Source organism: Crocodylus porosus, unplaced genomic scaffold, assembly GCF_001723895.1.
Source record: "Crocodylus porosus isolate Cpor-Errol unplaced genomic scaffold, CroPor_comp1, whole genome shotgun sequence".
In the NCBI taxonomy this organism is placed as follows: domain Eukaryota; kingdom Metazoa; phylum Chordata; order Crocodylia; family Crocodylidae; genus Crocodylus; species Crocodylus porosus.
The window spans coordinates 121,437,327-121,453,662 of NW_017728886.1; positions in this window are offsets into that span (position 1 = coordinate 121,437,327).

Genomic DNA, 16,336 nt, shown 5'->3' on the forward strand with positions numbered 1-16,336 from the left:
GTCATCTGGAGTTGGTTAAAAGTCTATATTTTTAGCAACAGAATGTTACCATATTGTTTCTGATGTTAATAGAGCTACCAAGTGTGCCATTTTATTCAAATTGTTCAATGAGCTGATTTGTATACATGTGCCTTCATTTATGTCAGCTTACAGTTAATACATTCTGCAGCAAGCAGGTGTAGCCATAGTCCCTGGTGCTGTACAGAACAGGGAACCTGTGGGTGTGGTGGGCAGGGAAAACTTGAAGCCATATGCTTGAGAAAAATGAGAGGGCATTTGTAAGGGTGGATCAGTAGGTGACTTATCTGGAGTTGCTAGGGCAGAAGGGCATATAGTTGCCTATAGATACTGATTACCTAAAGATGTTTGTTAACTACCTGGGGAAGTGTGCATGATAGACTGGTTGCTGGAGCCCCTGAGAAACTACTGAGGAGCTGGAATGGCCAGCAGCTGATGTTGGAAGGTCCTTATGAGGAGATGAAGGAGTCCAGTGCCAACAATGAGCCCTTTGCAGAGGATGCTGTCACCACCCTTCCTATGGCTGCTTTTACCTCCAGCTGTTCCTTCATTGCAATCCAGCAGCGAGTGGAGAAACAGTGGCCAGAGTTGTGAGAAGGTAGAATTGCAGCTACTGCCCACTGCTCAGCCCAAGCTGCAATGCAGGTAGGCATGTCAGGGTCACTGGTACTCAGTGCACTACTAGTGTCACTGCCATTCAGCACCCTCGCCCACATTCAGGACTTCGATCCTAAAAAAGGGCTCTTGGGGGACTGGGGGTGAGGTTCTAGACAAATGAGATTTGGTGCTGTAAACAAATAAGCTTTCACCCATTCTGTGATTCATCTTCCATTCAGAAAAAGGGCACATTTTGTATATTCTTTGTAAATAACCAGAATTGCATAGATGAAATACTTTGTCACCAATTTCTTCTCCTAAGTGGAGCAACCTCCAGGACCTTGAATTCTTGGCAAGCCATGAGGTCAACAGCAATAAGAGCCCCACTGCTATTTCTTGGAACATATCACATAAAACTTCTGAGTTCCATTGAAATTCCAGCTCCCGTGAGGTCAATCCAATACTCCATTCATTTACCAAGGTATATTTTTATTTAAATCTCCACTACTCAAACACAGAGGCTATTTTATGTCATTTTCTGCTTCATTTTGTATTGTGCCTGGGTTAGCAAGTTTTATGCTTATCTTTTAATGCTGTATTGATTTTTCTTTCTGGTTGGAAAGGGTTAGTCTCCCAGTCTCTATCATGAAAAATGAAAAATTATGATTCTACATCCTTCTTCCGAAAATCATATCAAGGTGTGGTTGGGTTTTTTTCTTGATTTTTGCACTCCAGCTATTTATCCCCAATGTGTAAAGAGAAGACCAAAAGTGCTCTCTAATTTAATTATGTCTGTGTATAAGGGACATCACAGACATAAGGGTTGATGAAGTAAGCCTATACTATGGAAGTTTATGCTATACATCTTTGAATTAGTCTAGAAAGTGCAAACCTACCCTGTTTTCTTCCTGACTGGACAAAACCACCTCTCTCTGCTAAATAGAATTATTACCGGATTTTCAAATACTGTACAATCCGGTCCGAGCTGAGTTAAACTTTCAGGCTGAATTTGCAGCTCTAAAAGTTAGGAAAAACAAGCTCTTACATGAAAACTGGGCAGATTTAATTTTGAAGCTATTATTAGGAAAAATAGCACACTAAGCAGAAAGAGAATGAAAAAGTTCCAGAGCAAGCTTGGTTATGAAAGAAGATTAGAGTTGTTAGGATACTTTTTTGAAGGGAGTAAGATGATAGGAAAGGGAGCGTTGACTCTCTAGATGGGCAGTGTGATGCATGGAGTTATTTTTGCGGCTCCCAGGTTACAACACAGAGTGGAAAGAGTCTGTTTTCCAATGCTTCTGGGCTTTATAGAGTGCCACATGGAGCCAGGAAATATTTTTTTTCCCTTCCTATCGTTATGAGTGTCCGGGAATTTTTTTGTCTTCCTCAGAAGTACTGTACAAAGGTGAGGCTGGACATTTTGATGGGGTTACCCTGATACTCCTTCTGGACTTAAACAATGCACAGGTTCCTGGCTACAGTATCTTGCTCCTTTGCTCAGGGTCAGACTGATCACACCACATTTGGGATCAGGAATGAATTTTACCCTATGGTCAGATCAGCATGGACTGTAGGGATTTTCCTCTTTCTCTGTAGTGGGAGCTATGGTCTTTTCTCACAGATCTCTTGAACAAATTTTAACAAACTACTCCTCTTTGTAGTAAATGAACAGTGAGGGTGCCATCATCCTCCTGCTTTGCCTGTGGCAAGTTAATGGGTGTTTCTGATGTTTCAGGCACTGCCTGATAGTTGTGAGTGAGGGTTATTCCCACAGTTTTTAATAACAGATTAGACAGATGCTTGTCTAGGATATTTTAGATAGGGATGATCCTGCTTTGAGCAGGCATTTGGACTAGGTGATCTCCTGAGGTGCCTTTCAGCCCTTCTTTCTGTAATTCTAACTGTGGCACTTTACAGTGTAATTTCTTTCAGGCAAATTAAATGTAGCAAGTACAACTGTCCTCAACAACACTAAGCAAAATTAATCAACTTAAGAGGGCTTTGACAGGTAACAACAGAAAAAACCAAATTAACAACATTTTCACAAGACCATGTTTAACATAAGCCTAAAGATTTTTTTCATCTTTAACAAACCCTTTCCCTGTGTAGGCACATATCAGACAAGAAGTGATCATTTTTTTTTATTAATTCTGCTGGGGACAGAGTCTAAATAGAGCTCCATTTAGAATCTTTTCTCACTTCTGGGTCATCAGCATTCAGGAAAGAAACAGTAGATTAAAAGGTCTGTGTCTTTTGCTGACAACACAATCAGATAACGTGAGATCTAATAAAGGACAGGAAAGGCAAAAATAAATAAAGGGGGAAAAAATAGTACCTATTACCTCATGCTTGAGAGCAGCATATTGCTGTAATGTAAACATTAATGATAGTGAGATTTATACCAACAGATTAATAACAGTTAGTAGTAGAGATAACAAAAGGTTAAATTAAGGGCAGAAAAAATGTGTGCACTGGGTGTGACTAAGAAATAGACCCAGGTTTCCCGAAGTCAGGAGAGCCATGGTCAGACTAAGGACAAAAGGCACAATTCTGTACAACGCAAAAGTCACTTAACATAACATGAATCCGATGCTGCAATGGAACAGTTCATCGTAAGAGACAGAAATAAATAGGACAGAGCATAAATTTATGACTCGTTTAGCAAGAGTCAGTGTTTTGTTTGCATTTAGACCAAGCCAGGAAATACTGGCTAGTTATTTCAGCAGACCCATGCTTTCCAAGACATCTTTGTTTACTACACCACTTTTGTTGCCAGCAAAGTACACAGACGCTAACAGGAGCTAGTGTTCCTTAAGCAAATGTACTCTGTTGACACAATAAATGCATCATGGGCCAGTGGCAGAAGACAGAAGATATCTCTGTGATATTCTGAAGCTGCCATTTTTTTCAGGGCATCTGTCTATTAATGCTGACCAGCCTCTGAAAAACATTTTTGAAGACTGTAATGTTACTTAAGGAATACTTTTCAGCCATAAACATCAATTTCCTAGTAATATATGAATCATAGTTAGACATAAAAGTTGGTGGACATGACAGGGTTTGTCTATTCTACAGCTTATAGATGTTCTTAGCACCAAATATATCTCAGGCTAGGATAAGGTATGATGCACCGAACGTTTTGTTCTAACAGAAAAACTAACTCCAAAGAAAAAAAGATCCTTTGTGCATTAAGGTTTATTTAAAAACATGAATATTACAGCTAATTCACTGTACTAATAGGTACATTCCAAGCATCTGCCTCGCTTCCTTACTGAGACAGAAGAGTAGAAGTTTTCCTTGTTCTTTTATTTTTAATGAGCCTTTTATATAATTTGATGATTTTCTTAAAGCCAAGTTCCTACTTGAGAATTGTGTCTTTTTAAAAAAAGTAGAAATTACATTTCTAGGCCTTGTGATCTCAGGACAGGAAAGAAGCATGAAAGGTAAAGGCCAAAAGATCAGCAAGCAAATAAATGGAACCCGTTGTTGCCAATTCAGGGGCATGAGTTGTGATTTTTGACAATGGATTGCTTCTCAATGCATGTTTTCTTTAGCAGATTTTGCAACAGACTGTCTTCTTCTCTGTTGTCTTGCTCCAAAGCCTAGAAATCTGCCCTAATTGGGTTGGTGTACTTTCCCCTGCACTGCTTCTCCTTCTCCCACAGTGTGGCATAGCGGGTGTCAGAAACCCATACTATTTTGGTGGGTTCATGGGATGTCATGTATGTTTTCTTGAAGTTATTTTACTAATATGGCATGTATAGTCTCTATATACAGATAGTGTTAAGCTATATTTAGCCCTATCATTAGGTCTGAAAGAATTGTGGTATTTGATATGAAAGTAATTTTTATATATTTTAATCTTGGCCAAAACATTAGCAAGGCAATGATTAACTTCGGGCTTTGTTACAGACTGCATTCTGAGCTGCTCAAAAGTTGACTGATTTTAGTGTTAGCTTGAGTTTGGAGCAGTTGTGCCTTAAGGCTGAAAACCCTCTCTGACTGTCCCCACCTGCACAGCTGTGACTTGCCACTAAGGCTAGGAACAGACATTCAAAAAGCCTGAGCCTTAGTTGATTCAATCTTTGCAAGTTAGTCTAATCTGTAGCGCTTGAACTGATTTGGAGGTGAATAGACATTTACTTTTAAATCAAGAAATGCAGGCACATGCTTGCAGTGGCTCAGGCTAGAAGCTGGGGGGGTGCTAGAGCATCCCTCTCTTCCCTTGCAGGGTGCTGAGCTGAGGGGGGCATGGCCAGGCCTCAGCAAGATGCTCTGATTAGGGAGGGGCTTAAACCCCCACCCTGCCTTAACAGTCCCCAGCTGGGGTTTGCCTGGAGCAGGGGAAACAGCCCTTGCCAGGCTTTTCCTGGTTCACTGCTCAAAGGGTGAGAGTGTTGCCAGATCCTGGCCCCCAGATAGCAAGGCAGGGTGGAGGGAGAGGCAAGGCAGGGTGGTGGAAGAGGTGGGAGGGAGGACTGTTTGTGTGGGGTGTATGCATTTGTTGATGATGCTGAGCTTTTCAATCTCCCTCTTCCAGCTTCTTCATACTGTCTGCAGCAAACTGACAGATAAGGAAGCCAGCAGGGAACTGATAACACAAAGTTTATCAGTCCATCAACAAAACAAAAGCCTCTCTCATTAGTTCAAGCTCTTCTTAAACAGCTTTTTCCATGGAAGGAACAGAAGGACATTACCAGCTGACCTGTTGATTAGCCCCCAAAAGCCCTAAGCAGACACTATTCTCTCTGTCTTTGTCTCAGTGAAATCGGAGACACACGCACACACACACACACACACACACACACACACACAGACACCTCTCAGCATTAGCTAGCATGGGGGTGGCGTGACCATGACTAGATGCCAGCTAAGGTCCCTGCTACTGTGATGCATGATATAGAAGAGGGGAGGGAGGGAGGCAGGGGGGATCCCTGCTTAAGCAGTGAGTGGCAGGTGGGAGGGGGGCTGTACCTGCAGTCCCCCAGCCCCTTGTCAGCCAGTTAAGAATGATTACCACTGCAAAAATAATTATATTGAAATGTATGATTAATTAAATGGTTTCATCTGGCATCCTAGAAATTTCCCCCTTCAAAAACATGTTTTCACTTTCTTTTATTCTTCCTGTCTTCACCAGCCCAATGGGGTCACACTGCTCATCAGTTCAACAGGATCACCTTGCCACCAGCCCAACGGGGTCACCCTGCCTGACAGAATGCAGGACTACCAGGGTAAGGGCAATCACATGCCTATAATTGGTGAAGATCTTGTGAAGGAAAAGCTTGAGAGGCTGGACATCCAAAAGTCAGCTGGCCTGGATGGAATGCACCCAAGAGTGCTAAAAGAGTTGGCTGTCATCATAGCATGACCAATGGAGAGGGTATTTAAGAACTCATAGCTCTCAGGAGAGGTTCCTGAAGATTGGAAGAGGGGCAATGTGGTGCCTATCTTCAAGAAAGGAAGGAAGGAAGATCCAGGGAACTACAGGCCAATTAGTTTGACCTCATTCCCTGGAAAGATCTTGGAAAAAATCATAAAAGAAACCATCAAGAACAAGCCAAAGGAAGGCAATCTTCTGAGAGATAGCCAACAAGGCTTTGTTGAGGGTAGGTCTTACCTGACCAAACTCATTTCCTTCTATGACCAGGTGATGCATCACCTGGACAAAGGAGAAGAAGTTGATGTCATATTTAGATTTCAAAAAAGTCTTTGACTTGGTCTCCCATTATGTCCTCGTGGTAAAATTGGGGAACTGAGATTTTGACAACTTATGGTCCAGTGGCTGGGGAACTGGCTCTGTGGTGAGACCCAGAGAGTGACAGTTGATGGAACTAAGTTAACTTGGCGCTTGTTGACCAGTGGCGTCCAATACTTGGACAAGTACTCTTAATATATACATAAATTTTCTGGATTCGTGTGTCAGATGCAGACTGGCTAAGTTCACAGACAACACCAAATTATGGGGAAGTGTGGTCACACTAGACAATAGGCTGACAATTCAGGGGGACCTGGACAGGCTTGCAAGGTGGGTGAATCAAAACCTGATGACATTCAACACAGAGAAATGCAAGGTACTCCACCTTGGAAGAAAGAACCCACATCATATGTATAGGTTCAGCAGTCCTACACTCAGTTGTACCATGACCACAAGAGTCTTGCAGGTCATGACTGACCACAAGATGAACATAAGTCACAAATGTGATGCCGCAGCCAGCAAAGCAAATAAAACTCTGGCTTGCAACTACCGATGCATCTCAAGCAAAACCCAAGAAGTCACCCTCCCACTTTCCTTGGCCTTGGTGAGGCTGCAGCTCGAGTACTGCATCCAGTTCTGAGCTCCACTCTTTAGAAAGGATGTGGAGAAGCTTGAGAGAGTCCAGAAGAGAGCCACGCACATGAGTAGAGATCAAGAGAACAGGCCTTATGAGGAGAGGCTGAGAGGCATTGGACTCTTTAGCCTGGAGAAGCGAAAGCTCAGAGGTAACTTGGTGGCAGCCTACAAGTATATAAGGGGTGTGCATCAGGAACTGGGAGAATGGCTGTCCACTGAGGCACCCCAAGGAAAGACAAGGTTTAAGAGTCATAAACTGCTGGAAGACTGTTTTAGAATGGACATAAGGAAAAACTTCTTTACCGTCTAAGTCTCCAGAGTCTGAAATAGACTCCCCCCAGAAGTGGTGCAAGCCCCTACACTGGATGCCTTTAAGAAACACGTGGATGCTTATCTTGTTGGGGTGATCTGACCCCCGCTGACTTCCTGCCCCTTGGGCAGAGGCTGGATCCAATGAATTCATGACGTCCCACCAGCCCTAATGTCTATGAAATCTATGAAAATTATTTGGAAGAAAAATAGGGCCTGAGAGAGAAACAGAGCTTTAAATCTTTGCCATTTGGCCTCAGTTACACCTTGGAATTTTTGCTACTGCAAGCACTGACTTATTTTCTGGTGCTTTATAAGTACTCTGTCAGTTAAATTGCCTCTTATTCTTTCAGTACAGAGGTTAAGATTGTTTGCAATCATCTTTTATTTATTTCAATTACTGTTGCCCAAGTGTTGTTACAATCACAAAATTGCTTATAGCCTGATGTAGGACAAGATCTAAGTCTTTCGTGACTTTGATGATAGCCTTTCACTAAACAGCAAGTAAACCATGCAGAGAATTGCTGTCAAGGTGCTGGCACTAATCAAAATAACCAGCATTCATCATGTCTCTCTCAACTGTCCATTATGCAAAGAGGCAGACAGACTACATGAAGGTATCTATTCTTTATAATGTCTGAATGGAGTTCTGGAAGCTGAAGTTTTAATCCCAAGCATTAAAGAGGAAAAACAGATCTTGTCTGTGCTTTTCAACAAATGTATTGATCTCTAAACAATAGACTAAGCAATATACCAATAGGTCTTATTCTTCTATTGGTCTCAGTGGAAAGTGTCCTCAGAGAGAAACTGTTAGATGCATTATACAGTTAGGACTTTATGACTGTTGGGTGAGATGATGATTGTTGGGTGGGGTTTTCAAAAGTGCCGAAATGTTTTAGGCACACAAACTGAAAGTCAAAGAGGTTTGTATTCCCGAGTCAGTTGGTTACTCTTAAAAATGCCACCCCAATCCACATGTCTTTGTGACAATTGCTGACATTAGTGATAGTACAACATGGTCACAAAAGAAGGCCCCAAGTAGAAGAGACACAATCATAAAGACTTTGTTGTAGCAGCAATCTTTCCACTCGGTGACCACAGCTATTTAGTCTGACCAAAAGTTGCCAAACATTCTGGTCCACATGAGTTGTAAGAGCAAAAAGAAATGGCATCAATTGGGATCCTAAGGGCCATATATGTTTCTATATGAACATAAAATGAGTGAGAACATGTATTATCTGTGGGTATCTTCTACTCTGTGACTTTGAATGCAGCAAGCCCTACAAGCAAGCTAAGAAAGGAGTCTGAATAACAGAGTTCTTGTTTTAATTGCACAGTTGCAAAATATTCCTGGACCTAAATTCTAACCCTACTGCTGTCAACGGGAATTTTGCTTCTGACTTCTATGGGACCAGTATTTGACCTCACTGAGAAAAGTGTGTACAGCACAGTTTAGTTCATGTTTAGCGTGATGCCCTGCAAATGCACTCTTAATTATTTTTCCTGATTTCCAAATTACCAGGTGTCTTCCCTATAATTCTACATGTTAATCGAAGCCCACATACATCACCTGCAAGTATGATAGCACGCATCAATATATGGAGATAGGTTTTGATTTCAGAAATAACCGGGAGAGGAAATGAAAATGTAGAAGTAGGCAAAGGAAAGGACTGAAAGAATAAAAAAACTATCCAAGATGTCCCATCCCAGCAATTTATTTAAAACAAGATCTTAAAATAAGATAAAAAATGTTGGAGTTTAAAAAGTGGTACATGAATAGGAAATTAGGAACAACATCCACAGGCTGATCCCTTTAATGTTTAACCAGAAATTCAGCTGTTAAAAAAATATTTGCTTTACTTGCCTCATGCCATACACATAAAGCTTGTTGGCGCTCTCATGCTTCACCCGTGGAACTTTGTCAAAGCCTAGTTCTATCAGACACTCCTGCATGGAGATAAAATAGTGAATGGCAATTACTATAAACCACGTGATCAGGTTCTTTAATAACCCTTCAAGCTTCAAGCAGTAACTCTTTTCTTATTGAAATAGGTCCCACCTGTATAAATACTGGGTTTATTGTCAGGTACAATAATGAGAGGGACTGTTAACATTTAATTTTTCAACAGGCAGAAAATAATTGTAAGGCTCCTTGCATGTTTTCTTCTTTCTAGAAGATTTCCTAAAGCCATGGGCAGGTGTTCATTTGTACCAGAACAAGTTTCTATTGGTAGAAAAATTGCCTGGGATCTGGAGCACAGGTGGATTCCAGCCCTCCCAGCTGGAGAGCTATGCAGGAGACTTCTCCAGCCAGGTGGCACTAGAGGGCTGTCCCCTAGGCCACTGCCCCTTAAGTAGGCTTGTTGGTATTCAATCTTAATTGGTAAATATGGATTTTTCCCCTTCTCACAGTTGCAAACCAATGAAAGATTTCCATTGCTAATAACTGAAACTTATAAACGGGGGATGTAAGAATATGCTGGTGCCCAGTGCCCTCCTGCTGAGCAGTGCTTAGAGGTGAAGGAACAGGCTGGGCAGTGTGTGTCCCTGCTTCCCCAGACCCTAGCTTACCAAGTGCTAGCCAGCTGGGCCTCCCCTTGTGAACTCAGGCAGGAGCTGGCGGGCAGAACGAGCCACTGACTGCAGGGGGCAGATGCTACTGCAGCAGCCAGAGGTTTCCTTGCTGGGGAGTAGGGATTCTCTTGGGACAAAGGAAAGCAATTACTGAGCTCAGCGGTGTTGTGCACAGGGGTCAGCTGACAGCCTAGCAGCACAGAAACTTCCCCTGTGCCTGCTAGGTGCTGAGCCGGAAGAGGAAGATGGTATCTGTGTCGGTGCATGTGTTGCAAGCACATGTGTGCATACCATACCCCTAATTTTGCACAATCCTGAAAATTTAAATGGATAAAAATTGAAATAAATGCTTAAAAATAAACATTGATTTTTAGCTGCTGAAGGTATTTAATTTGTGCTCGGCCTACCCTTAAGGGAACCCATTAATTGACAGCCTGCCCTTTCTCCTGTCCTGGAAGGGAGTAGGCTGTCAATAGGCAGTGACTATTGGCTTTAAATTGAGATCTGGGCACCCTAAATCATAGCAGGATTTAAAGCCATAGGTATGGGAAGGCAGGGCCGGGGGCAGTCTCCCCAACACTGGGTCCCAGCTCCCCAGCTTTTAAATTGACATGTGTGCCATCCAGCTGAACCACACAGTCAGGGATGTGACCCAAAACAGGAGGTGGCATTTAAAACCCACAAGGCTGGAAACTGGGTAGGGTAGCTTTCCCAGCCCCATGATCTTTGATATCCCCACCTATGCACTCACGTGGGCAGCACTTAAACCTCTGGATCTGTGAACTGGGCCAAGATAGTTTTCTCAGCCCAGGTTCCTGGCCCCCAGCACTTTGCAGTCCCTGCCCACACTGCCCAGCAGAGCCACAGGGGGGGTTATGGGAAGCTGTCTGGGGCCAGGAACTGGGTTTGAGTATAGCTTCTCCAAGCCCAATTCCTGATCCCCAAACTTTGCAAAGCTCTCAGACTGTTGTACAAACCAGGCAGACCCCAGTTTGAGAAAAGCAGGGAGTAGCTTTTTTAACTCTCCAGCCTGCCCGAACTGAGATCCAATGTGAGTTTCAACTGGAGGAGCTCAGTTAGCTGTAGATTATTAAAGTTCAAAATGACAGAAAGATGCTATGTAGGGGGAACATATAAAGCGAAAACTATTTAGGCATCAGTAGAGAAATCAATTTATTTAAAAATGAATTAAAGAGGTAACAGGATAAAAACTTCAGGAATATTTTTTTTCAACATTTATAATGGGTACTGTAGACAAATAAGCCAAGTCATTTGAATTCATTGGTAGGTCTTAAGCTAATAAAGGGACCTCAGAAAATATTTTTGAAAGAGATGCTTTTGAAGCCTATCGGAAGAATATATAAGTATAGAAAGGGTGTACATCAGGATCTGGGGGAATGCCTGCCCATGGGATGACAAGGTCAAACACTCACAAACTTCTCCAAGACCATTTCAGGCTGGACATAAAGAAGAACTTCTTTACAGTCTGAGCCCCCAAGACCTGGAACAGACTGCCGCCAGAGGTGGTGCAAGCACCTACTCTGAACTCCTTTAAGAATCAATTAGACATTTATCTTGCTGGGATCCTATGACCCCAACTGACTCCCTGTCCCTGGATCAGGGGGCTGGACTCGATGATCTTCCAAGGTCCCTTCCAGCCCTAATATCTATGAAATCTATGAAATAAAAGTATTTAAAAAATAAAATAAAATAAACCCTATCCTTGTGGGTGAGAATTCAAAAGGGATGAAAGGCATTTTCCTGTAAAACTCAGAGTTGGTAGTTATCCCTGTGGCAATTGTGTTAATTGTAATGGCATGTCAAAGGGTGACAGGCTTTACTGTCTGCATTCTGGGAAAGAACATGACATAGGGCATAATCTGTGAATCGGACCATGTAGTATAGATAACCAGATGCCCCTTTACAAAGAACTCATGAGAGAAACTACCTGTAAATTAAACATCTTCAGAACAGTGGGACTTATAAACACTATAATGAGAAAATAGGCATTTGTCCAGTCATTTGAAGCATGTCACTTTATAATTGGCCAGTGGGTCTCTCCTGTACCCAGCTGACCTTCAATCTTGTTCTTGAAGCCCAAAATGTCCCTCCCCCTGGCTCTGTAAATGCATCAGGGTACCAGTCACCCTAAGGGCTATTTGTGGCCTCCTTCCATCCCTATAGCCACACCCAGATGTCACTTTGCCCCAGTTACTCCTTTGTGTAGGTTTTGGCCTTCTTAACATTGGCCTACAGTTTACTCTAGCTATAGACTGGTAACCTAGGCCCAATAGCTCCAACCTCACCTTTCAGTATCAGTATCAGCCTCTTGTTGGCCTCAAGCCCCCCTCTTGGCCCAGAGCCTGGCCTTTTTGGCCTCAGCCTGACTGTGCCTTGAACCCCTGCCCCTAGCAAGCCTTGAGAACTAGCATGCCCCTCAGGTACCCCTGTGGCCTTCTTTCCATCCCCTACAGCCACATTGGTCCTCCAGTGTAAACGAGAACAAAAATCCAAGCAACTGCTTTCAGAGTTTTTAGTTGGAGCTGTATTGGTCTAGGGACGTAGGCAGGCAAGGGTCTTTGGGTATATGTGATATCTTTTATTAGACTGAGTAGTTTGAATAAGAAGTTGTTTGCAAGCTTTTGGGCACAAGCACCCGTCTTCAGGCATAGGGAGACTCTGCTGTTGTTCTGAGATCTCCAAGGAATGAAAGAAGCTAAAAGTGTGATAGGTGGGTAATGCGAATGTAAGTAGATGGAAATTAGGAAAACAATGGGTAGAGAAGGGAAGGGAGCACGGAATGAGGGGGAAATAATGTGGAGAGGAATGACAAAAGGTAAGCATGGGAGACTGCTGCTTTAAACTCAAACACACCCCCTCTGGGTCATCATACTACTAGCCACCCTGGTGCCCTCAGCCTTGACAGTACTTGCCATAGCTCGTAGCTCTCACTCCCCATCAGTCTAAGCTGACGGAAGCTTCCTTACCTGCCAGGTTCAGGACTGCAATCCCTCCTTGGCCACAGGGCCCCAGGCTTGGCCTCTGGCTCTTCCCCTTCTGGTCAGGTGATACCCTGACCCACCACAGGTATGCCACCCCAGCCTCTGGAGTAGCATATAACCAGTGCTCTTGCTACCTAACTAGGCAACTCACCCTGCAATAGGTACTTGCAGCCTGTTGCTGTGTGTAGATGAAATGAGGGGTGTCTGTGCATGACACTTTAAAGCCGGTTAAATGCTTCTGCACCATTTTAGTGTTGGTGTTTGCATGCGTCAGTGGCATATTGTGCAGTAATTCCAGTCTCTGTAGCAAATTTGGTGGTGTAATGCACCTTAAATGACTTGAGGCTTGCTGTACTACAGCTGTGGAGCAAAGCACCGGGCTCTGTGCAGCTCAGGGGCCCTGCAGGAAGCCTGTGCAGGCAGCCTGGCAGCATCCTGGGAAGGCAGGCTCCACTCAAGATCCATTTTTCCCCCCTGGAGCCTGTCTGCCTGCTTAAGCTGTGCGGGGGCCACAGCTCCAGTGCCTCCTGGGACCACCCGAGCTGGGTGCCTGTGGGCAGGTGCTACCTAGTGGGGGTGGCCACCACTGCCCAGGGACCGCTCTGCCTGCCAGTAACTGACCCTCCCCTCCCCACTGCCTGAGAGGTAGCTAAGTTCAGGTGTGCGCACAGCACAAGCGTTTAAAGGGCCCTAAATTGAAGTGGTGTTTTTAAAAACCCACCACTTCAATTTAGGGCCCCCATTTCATCTACAAAGGTCTTTCTGGCTGCCTACTCCCCTGTAGCCAGCCCATAGCTCACCGTTTTCCTCGCCTGGACACCCCTGTTGTGGCTCCTCCCTTAAACTAACAGGGGCACCTGGCTCCCTGTTACAGGCACCCAGTAATTTCCAGTGTAGTAAACGGTGTTAGGCATTTGGCTAAATCAAGTTAGTTAATTAGACCCCATCTGGCCCCAAAGCTTTACTGAGGAGTTTAATTTAATATCCCCTTTTAAAAAAACAGGAATGAACACCATTATGTGACTCATTTTGGAAGGGCAATTGTACCTAGGTGGGCAAGAGTCTGGCAGCACGTAAGGAAGAAACGCTTACAGAAAGACCTATCATTTTAGTAGACTTCTAAAGTGTCTATGAAGGGGAAGGAACGGTTGCCTCAGGAAAGGAATGAACCAGCTTGGACAGATGGCTTATCAAGGGAACTTGCAGAGAGAAAGACCCTGAAGAAGTCTGTCTGGAGGGGTTACCAGAAGTGACATATGCTCACACTTTTGCTTATGTTTCCTCTTGTTAAAAGAGAATTAATCATCACTGTTAAAGATTTCTCCTAGAGCAGAGGCAACTTGCAAAATCACCTTGCATGTGTCTTGTAGAAGAAATATTTCGATAATATGAGAAACCATGTAAAAATCTGAGCTAAAGACTATAACCACCCATGCCCCCGTCCCTGGACTGGCAGCTCAGAAGGGGATAGCCCAGGCTCAGCCCAGGTATCATCTTAGCTACTCAAATTGTAGGGAGAAGGACCCACCCAGCCTGCAACCTACCCTGTGGTGGATGCCAGTGCTGCCTTGAGACACCACCAAAAAGGGATGCCCAAAGGTGCATTTTGGTGTGATGAGACAGGGACAGGGGGGCTTTCATTATTTCATTTTGTCATTATATTAAATTTAATTATGTGTTTTTTGGGGTTAAGGGGAGGTCTTATGAGGGGACAACCACAGGCCCTCTGGAGGAGCAGGCAGTGTAGGTTTGGGAGGGATATTGGGGGAGGGCGAAGGAGAGTACTTTGGGTGAAAGGCAGGAGAGTGGGAATGGGTCTGTGATGGGGGACAGGGATAGGAAGGGGGTTTCTGTCTGCCTGGGACTCACATGAATGGAAGTTTGGGAAGGCTGGGAAGCATGGCTGTGATGGGCAGGCTTTCCCTCCTGGGTAAGGCAGAGAAGCAGGGGGTGAGTGGAGTGGGATGGAATTTTTAAGGTTCTGGGGTTTTGTCAGGGGAGTTTCTGTAGGTTTTATTGTAAGCCGGTCTGTAAACTATGGGAGCCTTAAGTTGCTTAATATAGGTACAGTATAGCATTTTCTTGCTTTTGCTTGACCAAAGTTTGGGTGAGAAAACAAGAAACAAAGGAAATGATCTGACCAGAAAACAACACAAGGTGCGAACCATTTCAGAAAATTCAATTAAGATGGAATGCAGGGCAGGCAGTGGAAACTTGGTTAGACAAGATATAGCTTATGTAGGGGATAAGAATAAGCATATGCATCTTAATTAGAGTAGCATCCATTAGCAAAGATTTTTTTTGCCTTATTTAATAAGCGTTTTGATATTTTAGCCAAATCAGAGAGTATAAAAACCTGGGTTCATTTCAGAATCTTTGCTCTTTAGCTTTGAAATACAGTTCTTGCTGAACAGCCTATCTGCAGATGAGCTAAAATAAGAGCTCTTTTAAAACTTAATTTGAAACCTAGCAAGAAGGTCCTTTCCCTCACAGGCTCGCCACCTGTTAGAGGCTTTTTAAGACTTCAGGACATAAAAATTTTAAGATTAAATTGCTTTCAAATATGGACAAGATTTGTTATGTCTTGAGAAATGTGCATTTGATAAATTTTAATCATTTGCTTCATAGGACTTGTCTGTACTGCTAGTTCACTGATATCTTCTTTGTATCTTGTTATTTAATTTTACTATTAACAATTTAGATATTCTTACATTGCAAGAATTTTATTTTGGTGGGGCTGGCTCTTCAAACCTTTCTTGGTTTTCAGAATCCATCAGAGGATCAACAACTGGACTCAGTGCCCAGCAGTTGTGTGCAGAAGGAGGGAGAGGAGGCTGACTGGGCACACGTGCAGGTTTTCAGCATACGTGTGCCCCCTGCAACATACCTGAGGCGGTGGAGGCTGAGAAGCAACAGTGGGGCCAGCAGCAGCTGATCTTCCGAATGTAAGTGGAGTAGGAGCTGGCGCAGCTGCAGAGGATCCGGAGGGGAACTCCCCGGATCCCTCTTTGCTGAGCTGGGCAGGGAGCCGTGCAAACAGAATGCATAAATAGGCACACTCTGTAAGGGCACACTGGTGTTTGCACCAGCGTTTGTGCAGGCAGAAGCGCAGGGCAGCAAGAGTCTTCCTCAGCAGAGAGGAGGCTCCAATAAGGAGAGAGGTAAGAACTATCTGCAAGCCATGGTGATGACTTCTGGGGCTCCTCTGAGTCTTCCACCCAGACGGAGCCCTTGGGGGGCCTGACAGCCACCTGACCCCTGAGCCGTGGGGGTAGCTGGGTGGGACCGCCGGGGGTGGGACTCAGGTCTGGTGACTCCCCTGCCTGCCCCTCTTGTGAGCATCTTCAGGCTCTGGAGGGGCAGATGGCAGAGCTCCAGGCCGAGGTGAGCAAGCTGTGGGGGAACCAGGTGGCAGCGGATGAAATTGATATGTATTTCCATTCTCTGCAGGGACAGGAATCCACCAGAGAGACCCCGTGTGGATAGCGTCCAACTAATCGGTGGC